The 14,224-nt window shown below is 42.3% G+C and overlaps 1 long non-coding RNA gene across 2 annotated transcripts; it reads left to right on the forward strand.

The window, feature by feature from the left end:
• The first annotated feature begins 1,549 nt into the window (after positions 1-1,549).
• LOC125524962 (uncharacterized) lies at positions 1,550-7,353 on the forward strand. 2 transcript variants are annotated; one of them, XR_015611748.1, is made up of 5 exons: positions 1,550-2,194; positions 2,329-2,473; positions 2,630-4,832; positions 5,024-7,113; positions 7,222-7,353. It is a non-coding gene; the product is annotated as an uncharacterized LOC125524962 (long non-coding RNA). The 2 variants fall into 2 exon arrangements; XR_015611747.1 differs by having other exon boundaries at positions 2,329-4,832.
• Positions 7,354-14,224: the final 6,871 nt, after the last annotated feature.

Consider the following 14,224-nt stretch of genomic DNA (forward strand, 5'->3'; position numbering starts at 1 on the left):
AGGTAAGTAAAAAGGAAATCTGAACTCTGAAAATTGAGGAAGCAGCAGAGAGTGCTGCTTGCTTCTGCTGCAAGTAGAGACTACAGACAGAGTGTTTTTGCATGGCGATCGGAGGGACGAAATCACTATTCTGACCTTTTGAACGAACTTTGTCACAAAATGAACTCGACGTGAAAGTATTTCACGATCTGACCTTTTTAGCAATGCCATAGCCCGCGGCGTTTCTGCTTAAAAAAGAAACGCCGAGATAGCTAGCGTTTCTGATCAAAAAAGAAACGCCGAGGTAGCTAGCGTTGCGGACCAGGTAAGAAACGCCGAAGGCGCTTGCGTTTCTGGCCATCATAGAAACGCCAAGGAACCATGGCGTTGCTGCCCTCTTTGGTCATAGTTAATTAGCCTTATTAATTAGGTTGTTCATCCACGTTCCACATGCATATGAAAAAGGGCAGCAACACCATGGTCATTGGCGTTTCTATGATAGACTGCAACGCCAGCGCCTTCGGCGTTTCTTATCTGGTCCGCAACGCTAGCTACCTTGGCGTTTCTTCTTTGGTCAGAAACGCTAGCTACCTCGGCGTTTCTATGTTGGACAGAAACGCCGCGGGCTGTGGCGTTGCTAAAAGGGTCAGATCATAAAATACTTTTACATCAAGTTCATTTTGTAACAAAGTTCGTTCAAAGGGTCAGAATAGTGATTTCGTTCCGATCGGAGCCTGTCGTCCATGGGTCAGGGATGTCACAACCTCGACGAATACACAAAGTTAGTAGGGTTCAAGATAATAACTGGACTTTACAGTGTCATTATCGCTGCTTACAGCATCCAACTCATTCTGAGTAAGTAGACTAGCAGGTAGCAGACGTAGGCGAGAGCTTCTGTATCTGTGAGCAAGATCCATGGCAGGCACAGCACCAGCAGGCACGACGAAAGAACCAAAAAAAAAAAAAAACTGGCACTGGCGAGATCCCTCGAGCACCCACAGCTGTCAGCGTGCGTGGAGCGCCGACTGAATCGGCACGGCCGCGTGCCCGACCCGATCGTGTTCGCAGGACGTGCCCTTGCCTTTCGCTTTCGCATGCATGCATGCCCACAGCTTATTACCCAGACAAAACGCGAAGCTAACTTTCGGCCCGGCCAGCCGCGTACTTGACTGTTAGCTATCTGCTGCGGTAATTTTGCTTCGATGCTTGCTGTTTTGCTACATCTATATCTATATATTAATATAAAAAGACTCAAATCGGTACATTCAATTAATATCGGCCATCAAATCATGTCAATCTAAAAAACTAGACTGCTTCAATGTCGAGCGCTCAACACATTTTTCTACTCCTAATGTCTCAGTTGGTAGGTAGTGTTTCGGGTTTAATTTTCGTCCCACCTCACCCGGTCTTTTTTGTTACTTCCTCCTACCTTCCCCTCAGCCGCGAAAAACCAAGAAAAATCCCGTGATCGAGTCCCGCACACGCCCAAACTCCAGTCGTAATTAACTGAGACGATCGAAAATAAACCACCGAGCACAAACCGGCGAAAATTAACCAGCCAGAAGATCGTGCGTGCGTACGAGCGAGGCCTCCTGCCCTCCAGCGCCTATTGACGCACGCCCTAGATCAGATCCCGCCGACGACTGCCCCTCCTCAGCGTCCTCCCGCCGCCCCTCTCCTTCGATCTGATCTCCTTGGCGTCCCGCCGTCGCCGGCGACCCCTCGGCGCCTCGCCGTCGCTGTCACATCAGACGCCGGCCACTCCTCCGCGGCCTCACGTTGTCGTCCTCTCCTTCGCAAGGAACACCCGACCCTTCCTCCGCGGCCTTGTGACGCCGACCACTCCTTCGTGGCCTCACGCCGCCCTCCTCTCCCTCCTTCCTTCGTCCAAGGCCATGACTTCCCCTCCCTGACGCGATCTGACGGAGAGAGGGCCAAGCCTTGCCACTCCGGTGGTCACTTTGGACAAATCCGGTCGGGGAAGCCACCGTAGAGCCTCAACGTCGGCGCAGCAGCAGCAGCAGTCCTTGCGACGGTGAGTGCCGGAGCTCGTCAAGCAACTCGCCGTCGGCGGCCACGACCACCTCATTCCCTGCCGTGCGTCTCCGTCAACTACTATGGCATTGACGCCAGCGAGCTAGGAGCCTACGAGGTAGACGCCCTACTGACTGTGTGGTCAAGGCCTCCACATGGCTCCTCTTGCGGCAGACTGCTGGTTGTTTTTCATGTCCTTGATCACCATAATTTAATCCAAGTCAGGGTAGTCTCTTGCATTAAGCCATCTGGCTCTGCTCTGCAATTTCTTGAGAGAACATTGTGGAGAACCTAACTCATGGATGGTTGGTTCAGTTTTTGGGATGAATTGATGACAAGGAGAGCACGTTGGAAATAGTAGAAGTGGAGACGGGAGAGGATGATGGGAACGATCAAGTACATCACAATCATCGGCATCATGTGGCTCTCCTACACCAACGCAATTCAGGTTTGATAATTGGTGAGATATACCATGTCGTGGTTTATACTCTTACGACTTGTTATCAATTCACTTGGCCGGGTGAAACCCCATGCAAGATTATCACTTTCCCTTGTTCAATAATTTCTGGATTAGTCACTCAATCTTGTTTGGTTTGGTCTTTGGTTCTGTGATTAGCTGAGGGTGGGTGCCATGGTCGTCTATGCTGGGCTTCTGCACGATCACATCTTCCACATGTTCGGTGCTGGAGTGGCTGATCTTGTGGAAGGGTTACGTTTTCCTCTTCTCGTGGATTTTGACCATTGTTTTAGAGGGATTCGGATAATGGTTCTGGTAGTTAGTACATTCATATTCTTTGGCATCCTCAAGCTGTTGGCTGGATGCCTGGATCTACTGCAATTATTGTGATTTAAATTATGATGGCCTGCAGCATGCCTCCCTATATTTAAGGCAAATGATATGGAAGTACACCTTCATGAACAAGCTAGCCGAGGTCTTGGAATTCCAACCTAGGTAAACAAGTGAACTCATTTAACGGTTTCCCCTTTTCTGGTGATGCAGGTATAGCTCATTCATTAAGGGCTACTCAGCTCTGTCTTTTTCTCTCTCTTTGGTGATTGGATTATATGCTACTCTGTGTTGAAGGATCTGTTCATGCTAAATTTAACAAATCTTGTCATGTTTTCATAAATTATCTATTTGATCACTCTGCGTGGAATGGTAAACATTTGTAGCATGATCAGGGTTTGATTATTTTTATCAGTGCACATACCTTCAGAAAATAAACCAATGGGGCTATCTTGTTCGTCTTTCTACTTATGTATGTATACATATGGGATGCTTTGTTAGTTCTGTTGTGCAAATAATCATGTTTTGTGTTGATGAGCTATGATAATGGCTCCCCAAATTACAATACTTGCTAAACGTACACTTTGTTGCGATGAAATCCTATTTATAAACAGTATATTTTCCTAATGGATTGTGATTAAACTTTGTTGCTTTTACTCACTTTGGTGTTGCTTCAGTGTGTATGTACTAAATCGTAAAATAAGATGATTGTATATTTTGCTTTATAGTCATTCAGCTTGCTTCAGTGTGATATGTACTCACTTTGGTTCATGAGAAGAATGCTGAGAAGATTCAGCTTGCTGTGCTAAATGTCATTCTGGCTTGACTCGATAATATCGTGGTAACATGGTGGAATATTTTTTTTATTGTAACAAACTGTAGTCAAATTCATCAGATATATATACTTCTAGGATCGGAGGAACAAGTAGTTTTAGCCTTCTGTTTTCGAATTCTTAGTTTAACATCTCTGTACTTGTTGAAACTGTTATCTCCAACTCTACATGAGCATAGTGATATGCAATATAAAACATCTCCATTTTTCTTCTTCTTTGGTGAGCATGGAATATCCAAATTGACATCTAGAGATAGATAAGTTGGTAGGGTAATGTTCACTAGCTTTTTTTAGGATCAAAATTGATGTATTAATTTTCTTATCAAAGGATGATTAACGGAATTGTGGTATTGCGGCCAAAATATATTCTCTTCAGTTTGTTGGTAATGAGCAAAATGTAGTCCTACTGGTAATGGGCTTTGGATTTGTGCGTGAAATACATTGTTGCATGCATGTTTCCTAAGTGAAAAATGTAATGGTTCTGAATATAGCTGGAGATGAATTATTTGCAGCATCCAGGCAACAACAGTGACATGGATACAGTTAACAGTACTAGCAATTGATGATATTGTCATAGCAATTTTAATTTGGAAAAAATATGTGCGAGATTAGTCTTTTCTTTTCTTTCATGCAATGAAGAGAGTACAAAGTATACTACAATCTTTTGTAACCCACACAATAATTCAAGAAGCAGGGCCAAACAGGACCAATGAAGACGCGTACAGTACTGTTCTTCATGATATGATGTTAATTTTTCCCCACAAATGAATTTAATATTTAATTCTTTGTGAGACAACTACTAAAATGAAGTAGTTTATAGGTTTGAAAATTCTATGTATTGTGCATATTTTTATGTGCGCACTTGACTCAGATGCAAGCTATTCGCAGTGCGTATATTCTGAAAGGAAACATGACGTAGCTGCTGAATGCTCTCTGAAACATAGCATATTTTTTTAAAATACTCTATTTGCTTTGAATGAGGTTGCCTTTTGCTTTAAACAATTAACTGCATTCTGAAATACTTTTAAATTTGGCTAAGATTAAGAGATCTAGCAAATGAGTCCAAGTCTGAAAACCAGGTGCATCTTGAGTATTTCTCCTCCATGGCGGGTGGTCCATCTCCATCGTGGAGTGTTGCTCTTTCAACAACATCTGGTCTATTTGAATGGCACATTACTGTTCCGAGTCTCCAAGAACCAGGTACATCTCTCTTGCCTTAGCCTCTTCTGATTATCCTTCATGTTATTATGTAGGAAGCAGATTACCAACCTTCCAAGCTCTATATTCAGCCTTCCTTTCTCATTGCTCATTCAAGTTCAATATATGAACATGCTTGTTACACTTAGTCCTTCCAGTTTCTTGAGATAACCATGTCTCAATTTTTTGAACAGCTACAGCACCTATACAGTAAGAATCGAACTGCAAAGGAGTTGAACCCTCTGTTGTTTCATGACTCCCTTATGCCCTTGCGAGGAGCGGCCACCATTGGGCAGGGACAGAGCCGTTGAGCGCCCTTGCTCAGTGGTCCACCACCCTTCTCGCCTCCCGTTCGACGCCTCTTCTCCACACCCCTTCGTTCGATGTGCTTCGACTCAGGATGTACCAGAGTGGAGTCAGTATAGATATCAGAGGTGCACATGGGGTCCTCTTTAGTTTTTTTCCTTAATTGTTAACCATCTCCAATTTTATCTCAACTCTACTTATTCCAGTTTCATAGTTGGAGGTATCAATGCAATGCTTTCTATGTATAGATAGTACATCAATTTATATCTATCGCCCTGAAGAAAATGTACATTGCTGATACAAATAATCTTTATTTAGTTTACAAACATGTAATGAAATCTACACTACGAATAAGAAGACTGAAGTATAGGACGCGCTCAGGGGTGTGCGGCAGCCTATGGCGGGCAAGGCGTCCTGCAGTGGGGTTATGGCAGCATTATGGTCATGAGAGAGCTAGCATGCTCATTGGTATAAATTAGTTACCCTCCTGTGGGGTTATTTTTTATTCTAAGTATTAACATGCCTTCAAAATAATTCTGTAATAGGTATATAATTGCAGGTTGTTGTGTGAGCTGCACCTAAACTGAGAACTGAAACTGCAATGAATTACTTGAAACTTGGTGTCTTTATATTTGCCCCATTTGTTGAGGTTCAGTTTCACTAAAATGGACAGACCATGAGCTCCTTTAGGAACTTGTTGGGAAATGTCGCTTGTGTGGAGAGGCTGGAAATACGAAGACAAGTATGTGTTTGATTATTTTGAAGCTATTTAACATATTAGTGGTGTCAACGAGGGTAAGTCCAGGTCCCACATGTCAAGCTATATCAGTTATTTCGCAAAGAAAATTCTCTTTATACAACAAGACAATACTTATTTGTGATTTTGCATGCCGTCGTGGAATTCTAGCGAACATGTCAATTTGTTCGTGATTTCGGACGTACAGTATTTGGGTCCCATGCACGAGGAGACGTTGATAAGTTACTTCAGATATACATATGGACCGAACTAAATATGTATTTAGAGATTATAAAAGTGTGTGTTGTTTTGCAATAGTTTTAACCCACTCAACTGTATTATAAATGTGCAAAAAAATCTGGCCAGGTGGCAAAGCAGAGTATTTAGCTAGGTGAGCTATAGACCAGGAGCTGGTGGGCGGCAGGGCAAGCACGCCGCTTCTCCTAGAGGCGCGTGCGTCGAAAAATGAACATATCTGAGCCATGCGCCTTGCTTCTACTTGTTTCTATAGAGATTGGCTCGCTTAGATTTTAGACTAGGCGGTTGCTGTCGTGGTCGCCAAGGTGATCCTACAGCACTGCCATGGGGATTGTTCATGATTCTATCTGGACAAGCGGTGGTGGTGATTGGCTGGGTGGTGGTGTTGCCTTGGGGAGAGACAAAGTGAAGGTAAAATCAAGCAAGATCCGATGGTGCTGCCGTGGGGATAGCCAAAGTCAAGACGTTGACTACGGACTCGCCGCAACGAATCTGGACGCTACGAGCCTGATTCATGGACCAATGGAGGGTCTTGACGCTGTTAGGGTTGGGGTAGGATGAATGTGGAGGGTGACGTGCTTGGTTGAGTGCCCCTGGAAGATTGTGTCCTCCCCGTGGATCTGTCTGTGGCCATCGTAGAGGAGATTGTGGCCCTTCCCCGACGAGCAAGAACAATATAGGCGGTAGTAGGAGGTAGGGGTGGATGCGGGGATGGATGTTGATGGTTGCTCGAGGTTGCGGTGTGGAAAGTCAAGAGCACGAAGTCGAAATCGGATAGGAGTTTGAGTTCTTGTTGGCCGTGGCTGGCTCCCCACTTTAGCGATGTATTTTTTTCAGTTTGTTGAACCTAGAGTGCCATTCGCAACATGTTTCAGGTGACCCACAAGTTCCCTTTCATCAGCAGTTATAGAGCGTTCAGAGTTCCGAGCTCTGTCGACGTCGCCAGCCTTGTGAAATGCCAACTGGTCGTCGCTTCTTTCGGTGGTAATTCTCGATTGTTTGCACCCTTACATGCAGATTCAGAGATGAGTGTCAAATTCTTCAGACAAGTTCTGAGACAGAGCAAGATCCTTACATACTGCTTGTGTGCAGCTGACAGGAAACACGTAGATGTTACTGGACTGCAATTACCCGGCGTGCTGGATGACATGTTTGCATACAGAGGACCGCTCGGTGCGGTTTTCAGCGAGGACTCTGCGAGCCTGCACCTTTGGGCTCCTACAACACAGGTTTGGCTTCTAAAGACGACGCATTTTACCATCTCAAGTGTCGCCTCCGGTTCTGTACTATTCCCGCTTATATGTAAAATGTGCCCAATATATCTTGCAGGATGTGAGTGTGTGGTTCTTAGATGGTCCGCCGGCCCTGCTCTAGAGACGGTGCAGCTCAAGGAGTCAAATGGTGTTTGGAGTGTTACTTGACCAAGAGAGTGGGAAAACCGATACTATTTATATGAAGTTGACGTGTATCATCCAACTAAGGCACAAATTCTGAAATATTTAGCTGGTGACCTTTATGCTAGAGGGTATGTGGCTGTGCGCATTTCAGTTATGTAGTTCAGGGAGAGGAACTTTCCGCAGAAGAAAAAAGTTCAGGGAGAGGAAGAAACTAGCTTGTTATTTATTTGATCAGCCTTTCTGTAAATGGAGCGCGGACCTGGTTGGTTGACATTAACAATGAAACATTGAAGCCAGCTTCCTGGGATGAATTGGCCGATGATAAGCCAAAACTTGGTTCCTGCTCTGACATAACCATCTACGAATTGCACATTTGTGATTTTAGGTAAATTGTGCTGCTTGATTTACACAACTAAAAATCTGGCGGGGTTTATGCATATTCATCTTTGGAACTTACCTGTCTGTTTCCTGTGCTTTTCAATTACAGTGCCCATGATGGCACAATGGACATTGACTCTCGTGGAGGATTTCGTGCATTTGCATACTAGGTCTTCAGAGTTGATTTACTAGACGAATTGCATTGCCTTTTTTCAACAGTATCTCATGCTCATTGCATATTGGAACCTGTGGTACAGGCCTCAGCAGGAATGTTTGACTCATGTACATTTGTTGCCAAGCTTTCATTTTGCTGGCGTTGACGACATTAAGAGCAACTGGAAATTTTTCGGTAAGGAAATATTTCTCTTTATAAAAGGTGGTAAGGCACTTTTGAGATTTTGCTAGATAGCAATGAGTGACAACTACTTGTAAGTACTTGGTTTAAATTGCACCTCTTCATTTTCGTCTCATTTACTTCAGATTGACTTATTTGGTTATACGGAACTTCATTTACTCTGGCAGATGAGTGTGAACTAGCAACATTCCCTCCAGGATCAGATATGCAACAAGCAGCGGTAGTAGCTATTCAGGAAGAGGACCCTTATAATTGGGGGTATTCATTTCACACTTCTTTTTCCCTCAAACATTCCAGATACTAATGTATCATGGTGGTGTTAAATATCGGAAAGTTAATTATGTTCTTGCGAGTAAAATATTCTTACATATGGTCATACTTATGCTAAAGGTATGACTCTGTGCTTTGGAAGGTTCCAAAAGGAAGCTATGCAAGTGATTTCATCAGGAAAGAGATGCAGACGAAAGGAAGAGAGACTCCCCCAAGCTCTGTCTAGGCGATGCACGGGCGACGGCCACCCTTCTTGTTATTGCCTCCATGGCTGACTGCTCATCCCCAGTAACCTCCCCCCCCCCCCCCCCCCCCTCACGTGCGCCACACTCTGGGATTAAGGTCTGCTCCTTGGCTAGCATTTGTGTTGACCTATTCTCTGATTTCTCTCCACCGAAGAATCAAAGAAACAAGCAAGTTGATGTCTAACATATTTGTTTCGTAATAGTTGGAACTGGAAGAGGAAGCTCCAGTACAATTCAGATCTCTGCTCAAACCCTCAATATCTCATGCATACATAACTGCTTATTGTGTGAATATTAGACGTTACTTGTGCATCATCTTCACCCTTTCCTAATTCAATATCTGTAAAAGTAGGCAAAGCTTCCTGTTATTATGTGCTATAATATTTTTGAATTGCTGTCTAGAAAATACTTGGTCAGTTCTTCCGTAAGAAAGCTGAAGTTGGATATTAGGTGCTTTAACAAAGCTACTCCCTCCGTTCACTTTTATAAGTCATTTCAGACAACTCAAAATAAACTACTTTGCACATTGTCTGAAATGTCTTCAAGGCCTTATAAAAGTGAACAGAGGGAGTAATTCTTTTAAGCAATTACATTACCATTGTTAGATATATTATTCAGAGCTCACTAAAGTAGAAAGGTTCTGATGCTTTGACGGTACAGTTTCCTGAGCATGCTTCAACATCATTTGTTTCTGCATATAGTTAATCATGGGCTTTTCATGATTTTTTCTGTTTTTAAAGATTGTCAAAGTACATGCTGCAATATACTGTTGAGTTAATTAATTTCCTCGAGTCAAACAAAAATATGGAAACTGTCAAGGAGATGTCGAATGATGAATATATTCAGATACTAAGAGAGGTTCTAAAATGTGTTTTGGCAGGTTAGTCCTGATCGTGCTTATTTTTAAACCCGAAACGTTCTTTATCATTGGAGGGTTCTCTATAATCCCATAATTGTGAAGTCAATTGCTTAATTTGATTGAGAGTACTTAAGTTAATGCACATCTTTATTTTTCTAGATCGTATCTTAACTGCTTGGACTCTTCATGTACACTAAATGTGAAACTCATTATGATTTGGAAGTGCCTGATAGCTTGTGACAATTGATGTAGTTTATCAATCATGCAATTTGTTGTTAGCAACATGTACCAGATTTTGGTAATTTCCATTTGAATATTGTTTTTTGTTTTCATATATCCTAGATCATACTAAGATACTAAGAGATTCCTTACTACATTAACATTGGCATCCATGGTTACTTCTCTGTATATATGAAAAATGTAGATAAAATGTACATCCTCTAGCTCTCATGCGTTTTAGTCTCTCTTTTCTCTTTATGCTGTATCACCAATGGTGCGCGCGCAAGAGAGAGGGAGGGAGGGAGCGGTGGAGAGGGAGAGGGGTCTAAATGATTGTATCCGTACCAGTTTCATGTTTCCATGCATGTCATTATACTCATAGAAAACAGTATCTTCATGTGGCAAGTATCTAATGCATATACATGAGTTATATTAGTTAGCGTATTCACATACTAATATATTCATGATTTTTTTTGCATTGTAGAGTGCTAGAACGCTACATTGGAGAGAAAGCGTTGAGAGAATGCTTTGTTGGGATGATAGACATGAATAATCAATCCTCATTCCAGGGTTAGATTTGCACTTCCTGCCCAGTTCTTTTTCACAAAGGACCAAGCCTCTTACTTTATCCATTTCTTAATTTTGTTCCTTCACAGAAAAACATTTTCTCATTTCAGTCTTTCTCCATTTGGTATGAGTATGACACACGCTCTGAATTTTTTGACTATTCTTGGTTGATTAATGGTTGGTGTATTGCCTTCCACTTTGGATTATTCTAAATCTTCTTGCTTAGGCTATGTGTACCATTCTGTCATGTGCCACCATCGATCTGAGCAAAAATCAGTGTAGATGAACCGAGCTATTTTATTATAAGCTGTGTACAGAACTTCCTGGAAAGATAACCATGTAGTTATTGTTTTATGCCGTATATATTCAGATAGGTGAATTATCGCAAGTTGGTCCCGGTATGTTAATAGGATTGTGCCAACCTAGAGCCTTTTCAGATCGTGCCAACTCTGTTTGGGGTTTCCTTCTTCCTAATCAAGGCTTAGTCCAGTTTGTCTTGTCCTTGTCTCCTTTTCTGTCATAAATTCTTCATCTATTCAAGAAGCTCATTTTTGTTAGATGGAACAACTGAAAATATCATACTCCCCCCTTTCCTGTATATAAAGTCTAATTGTTTTTTCAAAAGTCAGACAAGTGCAAGTTTGACCAAGTTTTTAGAAAATATATCGATATCCACTATACCAAATTTATATCATTCGATCCGTCATGAAAAGTAGTTTTATATTTTATCTACTAGGTTTTTCAGATGTTGATATTTTATTTCATAATCTTGGTCAAACATTCGAATGGTTGACTTGGAGGATATCAATACACCTTATTTTCTGGAATGGAGGGAGTATCATTCTTGGTGTGACGGACAAACAGAAAGAAAGGTCTGCAAAGAGTGCACTCACAAAAGCCATGTAATGTAGGCCATGAGTGATTACCTTGAAAGCTTTCTCATCGAGGCCATAGTTCCAAACTATACCATCCTTTAAGAAACATTCAATCAGAATTGGAGGAAATGCCATCCATTGGGGTTCTGAAGTTCTGAACTTTGATCTCTCTATTTGAATCGTTGTTATTATTTTGTCTGTAGGCCATGAGCAAAGAATATGGAGAGTGCCTAATGTTCCTCAACTTTTCTTATGTTCCAAATTCACTATTAGTGTTGATCATCTTCAAAGAACAGAAAACGTATGACAGGATTAAGATTGTAATTTGTGCTCATATTTTTCTCTTCCAAAATTCACTGCTTGATTAATTTTGTTGTAGAAGCTTGATAGAAAAAGATAGTAAATACATAGTAACTTTATATTGATTTAAGAGTAATAGCAACACACCTGCTTTTAACTATATATATAAATATCTCTATATTGTTCTATACTATCCGTCAGCAAGCGAGCGTTTTGAATTGCTGTTGATGTGCATTGTACATGGGCTTGGCCACTTGGATCATGAGATGAGATCGATCGACTAGATGCTTGTTTATTTGTGTTGTTCTTAATTTAACTTTGTGGAAGGTTGCGAGCCGAATGCGTCATCGACGAGGAGGTGAGTTTGGATTGGGACAGCGAAGATGAGAAGATAGTTGGGGAGGAAGAAGGTATAAAATCAACAATATCGTCTGGTGTGCGTGAGGATTCTAATGGTACATGTTTGACGCGATCGTTGCTAACCGAATAAGATATGCGGTGGCGCGAGGTGGTGGCGGCAATGGGGCGGTTGTGCTGCATGTCCAAGGCTGCACTAGGGAGGCGCGAGCGGTGCCTCCTGCAAGATTCCATTGGGGCGATGCATGGGCGGCAGCCACCCCCAAGACCCTGTTAGCACAATTTCATAATAATATATTTATACTGATTGTTGTGCAAAATAGAACGCTATTGTTTGTAGTTATATTAGTTTATTTCCTCTATATACAATGACACATCTTATTGTGGGTCCGAGGAAGGAAAAATATATATTTTTAAGTGTTATGTGACTTATCTTTAAAAGGAATAACTCTAATAAGAAGTCATGTTTTAGATGCCGAGTTGATGAAAAAAGTTACCTAAGATATATGCGGTAATTTGATATGAATCCAAATATCTTGTTTTCCTTCAAATAAATTATCCCTAAAAATATTTGTTTTGAGTAAATATTTCTTCATCGTAGGCATGTTGCAACCACTAACAAGTCCAGTCACCATCACATGTTTACTGCATGGATTCCATATTTGTCACAATATTGGCATAATCGACATGTGTGAGTAATTCCTTTTAAAGGTAAGTCACATAACGTAGTGTCACAATATTGTTTGTAAATATTGTTTGTAAATGTGAAATTTAACATGTAACTCTTGCTACTATTTCAAGAGCCCGTGGCAACGCACGGACACTCTACTAGTAGCATGTAGTTAATTTTATGTCAAAAATAATGCTAATCACATAATAACATGTAAATAATACCCTACTTAATATCCACATGCACTAATATACTGTCCAGGGAGCTACTCCAGTGTGATAGGGATCGATGCAATCAGCTCGCTGTTAAGTTATGCATAGCGAGCTGTCTGTGCTCCACAATTACAAATTGTTTGTACGCACTTGTACTGCGCTGCATATGATGGTTGCCTGCTCGCATGCATGCACACATCCCTCCTGTGAATAATAACAATAGTAGCACTACGTACTACAGTAGTATAATGACAGCTAGCACGTGCAGTCATGTCAGTACATCACTGCTCCTGTTACTGTCAGGGGGAATTGCAGTGAAGAATGCGCCGCCTGCAGTTACTTGTTCAGTCAACGTCTTCTTCTTGAAGACAATAACATTCGCCGACCATGTTCCTCCTTAGCTAAATGGATTGCCCTGTAGCCTTTCTTATGAAACTGTTCACCACTTCAGCTCACTATTTTTATCCGTTTTTACTTATTTCTAGCACATTCTGTCTAGTGAAGATCTCAATTATACAATTTGTCCCAAAAATGTTAGAAGATGTGGTAAAAACTGGGATTTGCTCTTTATTGAAAATTGTTCACTATGCGAGTATACTTTTTCACAATAGTTAAATGTCAGTCGACTGACTTTTGGCTTTGTGTCGGTCGATTTTGAAATTCGCCGCTCAAATTAATCCTGCCAAATCGACTGACCCAATTCAATTTTTCAACTGACTTGTGTTCAGCCAATCCCACACTTTTTTCAGATTCTTAAGAGTCTCAGCCGGTTCAAGCAAGCTACGGCCACAGACCAAATACAGTTTTCTGTCAATGCTCCAAGTTCTAACAGCTCCGCGCACACTACTATTCACCTATATATATTTACAAACGATTTGTCATGAGACAAGCTTACGGATGTAGCGGGGGAATTTGCGGATGGCATCCATAAGTGTAGTCCGTAGAACCTCTCCATGAGTGTAGCGTCGTCGTTGCCCGCTAAGACGAGACACGAACAAGGCCGGCCAATCTATCTCCACCGCCACGGCTGCCATCCACTCCTGGCCTTTGAACCGACCCGTCATCTCCTCCACCGCCCCAGTCTCGAGGTCGACCAGGAGCGCTCTCCCGTCTTGGTCGATGAGGAGCATCGTGCCACTTTTCTCTCCAACGCAAACACAGTCCGCTCTTTCAGTCAACTTCTGCTTGGGTTGCTCTATCTCGACCACCCGTGTGCGGAGCCAGTCTGCACTCCCGCTATCGACACTCTGATCCCGGCCGTCTTGTCGTGTCCAGGTCTCTACCCAGAGACCTTCGATGTGTAGGCGGACTAGCTGGAGCGCCCCGTCGACGCCGACGGTAAGTTTCGGCGTACTGTAAGGGAGGAAGTAGTAGCGTGCTCCAACGGGGAC

Source organism: Triticum urartu, chromosome 7A (genome assembly GCF_056163025.1).
Source record: "Triticum urartu cultivar PI428250 chromosome 7A, HENAU_Tu73, whole genome shotgun sequence".
Taxonomy (NCBI): Eukaryota; Viridiplantae; Streptophyta; class Magnoliopsida; order Poales; family Poaceae; genus Triticum; species Triticum urartu.